This window comes from Callithrix jacchus, chromosome 2 (assembly GCF_049354715.1).
Source record: "Callithrix jacchus isolate 240 chromosome 2, calJac240_pri, whole genome shotgun sequence".
NCBI classification, from domain to species: Eukaryota; Metazoa; Chordata; class Mammalia; order Primates; family Cebidae; genus Callithrix; species Callithrix jacchus.
Window position 1 is genome coordinate 17,786,908 of NC_133503.1, and position 6,171 is coordinate 17,793,078.

At 46.1% G+C, this 6,171-nt stretch overlaps 1 pseudogene; it reads right to left on the reverse strand.

The window, feature by feature from the left end:
• Positions 1-2,293: 2,293 nt before the first annotated feature.
• LOC100413385 (small nuclear ribonucleoprotein Sm D2 pseudogene) lies at positions 2,294-2,710 on the reverse strand (annotated as a pseudogene).
• Between the last annotated feature and the right edge of the window lie 3,461 nt (positions 2,711-6,171).

A 6,171-nucleotide genomic window follows, 5' to 3' on the forward strand; every position in this document is an offset into this window, starting at 1 on the left:
TTCATCTCTGTAAGGTTGTCATTTACATTTAAAGAATGTTTTATAAATGGATTCCTATAGTATGTAACCGTTTGAGATTAGCTTTTTTCCCTCACTCAGCATAACTCTCTTGAGATCTATCAAAGTTATTATGTATATCTACAGTTTGTTCCCTTTTACTAATTAGAAGTGTTTGGGTTGGGGATGTTACATTTTCATTGAAGGGCAAGGGGTTTGTATCAGACCGCTCTCCCATTGCTATGGAGAAATACTCTAGACTGGGTAATTTATAAAGGAAAGAGGTTTAATTGACTCACAGTTCCACATGGCTGGGGAGGCCTTAGGAAACTTATAATCATGGCTGAAGGCAAAGGAGAGAAGCAGATGCCTTCTTCACAGGGTGGCAGGCCGGAGTGAGTGCAAGCAGGGGAAATGCCAGATGCTTATAAGACCCTCAGATCTCGTGAGACTCGCTCACTATCACGAGAACAGCCTGGGGGAACCTCCCATCATCCAGTTACCTCCACCTGGTCCTGCCCTTGACACGCGGGGATTACAGGGCCCATGGGGATTACAATTCAGGGTTGTTTCCAGTTTTTGGTTATTAGAAATAAAGCAGCTCTGAACAATTGTGTATAGGTTTTTGTGAGACTGTAACTTTCCATTTTCTCTCATTTAAATGCCCAAGAGTGCAATCGCTAAGTTGTATGATACGAACATGTTTAGCTTTTGAAGAAACAGCCAAACTATTTTCAGAGTAGCTGTACCAGTTGACTTTCTCACCAGCAACATATGAGGGATCTAGTTTCCCTACATTCTCACCAGCATTTTGTGTTGTTACTATTTTTATTTTTTTAATTAGCTGTTCTGAAAATGTCTTGTGATATCTCACTGTGGTTTTAATTGACCTCTCTTCAGTGGCTAATGATATTGAATATCTTTTCATGTGCTTATTTTCCATCTGTGTATCTTTTTCAGTGAAATGTTTCTTCATTTCTTTTTTTTTTTTCTTTTTGAGACAGAGTCTTGCTCTGTAGCCCAGGCTGGAGTGCAATGGCAAGATCTCGGCTCATGGCAACTTCCACCTCCCAGGCTCAAGAGATTCTCCTTCCTCAGCCTCATGAGTAGCTGGGATCACAGGCATCGCCATCATGCCTGGCTAATTTTTGTATTTTTGTAGAGATGGAGGTTTCAACATGTTGGTCAGGCCAGTCTCAAACTCCCGACCTCAGGTGATCTGCCTACCTTGACCTCCCAAAGTGCTGGGATTACAGGCATGAGCTACAGCTCCCGGCCTTGTGTCTTCATTTCTTTCTTTTTTTTTTTTTTAAAGATGGGGTTTCATCATGATGGCCAGGCTGGTTTTGAACTCCTGACCTCAGGTGATCCACCCACCTCAGCCTCCCAAAGTGCTAGGATTACAGGCGTGAGCCACCGCGCCGGGCTGTGTCATTTCTTTTGCCCATTTTCTAATTAGATTTTTTTTTACTGTTGGTTTTTGAAGAGCTCCTTTTTAAAAAATATAATCTAAATACAAGTCCATTGGGGCGTATGTGGTTTGCAACCATTTTCTCCCAGTCTGTAGCTTGGCTTTTCATCCTCTTAAACAGGGTCTCTCTCTTTTTTTTTTTTTTTGAAAATCAAGATGCAATTTACATACCATAAATTCACCCTTTTAAAGTGTACCATTCAGTAGTTTTTAGTGTATTTACAAAATTGTGCTGTCACTGCTGTTTAATTCCAGAACATTTTTTATTATCCTAAAAATAACTCCACGCCCATGAGCAATCACTCCCCATTCTTCCCTTCCCTCCAGCCCCTATAATCTACTTTTCCTCTCTATGGATTTGCCTGTTCAGGCTATTTCATATAAGTGAAATTGTACAATATGTGGCCTTTTATATCTCACATTATTCATTTAGCATGAAGTTTTAGTTTGATCTGTGCTGTAGCATGTACCAGAATTTCATTCCCTTCCTTCCCTTCTTCCTTCCCTTCCTCCTCCCTTCTTCCTTCCCTTCTTTCTTCCTTCCCCTTTCTTTCCTTCCTTCCTTCTTTCTTTTTCTTTTGTTCCTTCCTTCCATCCTTCTCTTTCTTTCTCTTTCTCCTTCCTTCCTTCCTTCCTTCCTTCCTTCCTTCCTTCCTTCCTTCCTTCCTTCTCCCTTCTTTCCTTCCTTCCTTCTTTCTTCTTCCTTCCTTCCTTCCTTCCTTTCTTTTTTTTATTAGAAAAGCACAGAGCTTTATTATTCTCAACACCAATGGCGGTGGTCTCTGTAGGACTCGGGAGTGAGTTCTGTCAACGGATAGGTGGCCCCTACCTGCTGGCGATGAGCGGGTGCTGCAGGACCACGATGGCCCAGTTCCCACACAGGAACCTCTTGGCGATGTAGCGGTCTTTATCGACTGGCTTGGATTTCTTCTTGTCCTTGCCGCTCTTGGGTACCTCAGTTCACATCTCCTCGTTCTCCAGCACCAGGTTGCAGTGCCTATCGGAGGCCTTCACAGGGTCCAGGAGTTTCTTATTGCTGCGGCAGTTGAGGAGCCCTTGGGTCTTGTTCTTGATTGACTGTGTAAGCGCAGATAGTGGGCCCGTGTTAAATTCTTCCTCCTCACGCTTCTGCAGCTCCTCTGGGGTCATCTCACTCGTGGGTTTGTTGAGGAGGCTCGTGATGGTTACTACAGTCTTGGTTCACTCCCGTTTTCCCTCTTTTTTTTTTTTTTTTTGAGATGGAGTCTCCCTCTGTTGCCCAGGCTAGAGTGCAGTGGCATGATCTTGGCTCACTGCAACTTCCACCTCCCGGGTTCAAGTGATTCTCCTGCCTCAGCCTCCGAAGTAGCTGGGATTACAGGTACCCACCACCATGCCCGGATAGTTTTGTATTTTTAGTAGAGACAGGGTTTCACCATGTGGCCAGGATGGTCTCGATCTCCTGACCTCATGATCTACCTACCTCGGCCTCCCAAAGTGTTGGGATTGCAGGCGGGAGCCACCGCGCCCGGCCTCATTCCCTTTTATGACTGAACAACATTGGTTTGTATGGGATACCACCGTTTATTTGTTTATCCATTGTTAGAAGTTGACTTGGGTCTCCCACAAAAGCAAACTTTGCAGTCCTGGCCCCCAGAACCTCTGACTGTGACCTCATTTCCACATGGAGTTGTTGCAGATGTGAACTGGTTAAGATGAGGTCACTCTAGAGGGGGGCGGGCCTTTAAACCATCATGACTGATGTCCATACAAGAGGCATGGAGAAAAGAGACAGGGGCTGTGTGACAAGAGAGGCAGAGGCTGGAGTGATGCAGCCAGGTGCCACGGCTGGAGGTCCTCTCCTACAGGTTCGGGGTGGGCAGGGCCCTGCCACACCTGAACCTTGATTTTCAATCAGCTGATCTGAGTTCCTGGGGTCTTCCCCCAGTTTGAGGCAGAGATAACTTTTTGTCTCCTGGAAGCAAGTCAGTTATTCAGTCCAGGCGTCTAGTCTGGTTTCAGGCATCTAGCCTCCAGAACTGTGAAGCTATGCATCTCTATTTTTTTTTTTCTTTTGAGAGAGAGTCTCATTCTGTTTTCTAGGTTGGAGTGCAGAGGTGCAATCATAGCTCACTGCAGTCTCTACCTTCTGGGCTCAAGCCATCCTCCATCTCAGCCACCAGAGTAGTTGCGACCACAGGTGTTTGCCACCATGCCCAGCTAATTACAACTTTTTTTTTTTCCCTGTAGAGACAGGGTCTTGTTATGTTGCCTAGGCTGGTCTCGAACTCCTAGTCTCAAGTGATGTTGGAAATAGACGCTGGAAATAGATGCTCGGTGCCGCAAAGAAAAAGTAGCATTGAGATGAAGGCTTTTTCAGCAATGCAATGTTTACTTCCTGGGCTGCAGGAAGGGTACCCTCACCAGCCTTCTTGCCATGAGAGTACAACAAACAAAGGAAAACACGCAAATTTATCCCTTACGCATTTGGGGTCGTCCTTACTGCTGTGTCTGATCTCTGTTGGCTGGAGCCAGACCTCACAATCTAAACTAAAACCTGATTGGCTAATAACTTGATACTTTTCTAAACAGGCAAAAGCAATGGAGAGCTGGGACATGCCTGTGAGCACGTCCAGCACAGATACCTTGGTTAAAGTACAAGGACATAGAGTGTACTTACTATGTGCCTGTAACCATGTCTGATAGCTACATAGGATAGGGCTTAAAGTTATTAGCACACTTATTCTTTAACAAGAAAGGAAACTTTAAAAAGAAACTTTTCTACTTGCCACAGGTGATCCTCCTGGTGGAGCCCCCAACAAAGCGCTGGGGTTACAGGTGAGCCACCATGCTCAGCTCCATTTAGTAATAACAATATTATTACTTTCATTATTTTTGAGACAGTCTCACTCTGTCACTCAGGCTGAAGTGCAGTGGCCTGATTTCAGCTCACTGCAACCTCCACCTCGTGGGTACAAGCGATTCTCCTACCTCAGCCTCCCAAGTAGCTGGGACTACAAGCGTGTGCCACCATGCCCAGCTAATTTTTGTATTTTCAGTAGACATAGGGTCTCACCGTACTGGTCAGGCTGATCTTAAACTTCTGACCTCAAGTAAACCCGCCTAGGCCTCCCAAAGTGCTGGCATTACAGGTGTGAGCCCCGCACCTGGCCTGACATTATTGAACAGTTCTCACTCTAGTCCTGAGAGGTTGGTGTTCTTGTGTCCATTGCACAGATGGGGACATTTGGAGGGCACAGAGGGCCAGTGGCCTATCCCAGAGCATGTGAGTGGCAGAGCTCTTGGGGCTTTTTTTTGAGACAGTCTCACTCTGTCACCCAGGCTGGAGTGCAGTGGCACGATCTCAGCTCACTGCAATTACTCCTCCCAGGTTCAAGCGATTCTCCTGCCTCAGCCTCTGGAGTAGCTGGGACTACAGGTGCCCACCACCACAACCGACTAAGTTTTTTTATTTTTATTTTTAGTAGAGACAGGGTTTCACCATGTTGACTAGGCTGGTCTCGAACTCCTGACCTCAGGTGATTTGCCAGTATTGGCCTCCCAAAGTGTTGGGATTACAGGCATGAGCCACCGTGCCCAGCCGCTCCCAGGTCTTTGAGCTCCTAGAGCTCCCGCTTGCTGTACTGAATAGCAGACTTGATTCCAGGAGGGGAAAAGTTATCTTCCACCTCAAATTGGGGGAAGACCACTGCAACTCAGATTAACTTAGTTAAAATCAAGGTTCAGGCCGGGCGCAGTGGCTCATGCCTGTAATTCCTGCAGTTGGGGAGGCCAATGCCAGTAGATCACCTGAGGTCAGAAGTTTGAGATATCCTGGCCAACACAGTGAAACCTCATCTCTATTAAAATACAAAAATTAGCCTAGTATGGCAGAGTGTGCCTGTAATTCCAGCTATTTGGGAGGCGGAGACAGGAGAATACTTGAATCGCTTGAACGCAGGAGGTGGAGATTGCAGTAAGATGAGATCCCGCTGCTGCACTCCAGCCTGGGCAGCAGAGCGAGACTCTGTCTCAAAAACAACAATAAAATAAAATAAAATGAAATAAAATCAAGGTTTGGTAACACATGGGTTAAGAAGGTTTTTCTGGTTGGGTGTAGTGGTTCATGTCTATAATTCCGGAACTTCAAGAGGCCGAGACAGGCGAATAACTTGAGTCCAGGAGTTCAAGACCAGCCTGGGGAAGATGGTGAAACCTGGTCTCTACAAAGAAAAAAAAAAAAAAAAAAAAAAAAATCAGCCAGGCGCGGTGGTACATGCCTGTGGCCCCATGCTACTGGGGCTGGGGGGCTGTGATGGGAGGATCGCTTGAGCTTGGGAGGTCGAGGCTGCAGTGAGCTATGATTGTACCACAGCATTCCAGCCTGGGCCACAGAGCAAGACTCTGTCTCAATAAATAAATAAATAAACAAAAATAAAATAAAAATAATTTAAAAAAGGCTGTTCTGGGAACAGGCTTGTCGCCCGGTGGGTGCTGTCCTAATGCTGGCCATCCTGGACAGTGCGTCTCAAGTTCCAAGCCGTGGATGTGGGCATGAGCGCTGGAGCGTAGCTCATGTCTGTGAACTGAACTGAAATACAACCTTGCAACCCGAGTCATAGCAAATCCTGGAAATGATGACAGCTGCTTGCAAACGTGTTGCAAGCCATTGCTTGTGTTTGCAGAAACCTGATACACAGGCCGTGTGTGGGAGGTGGGAGATG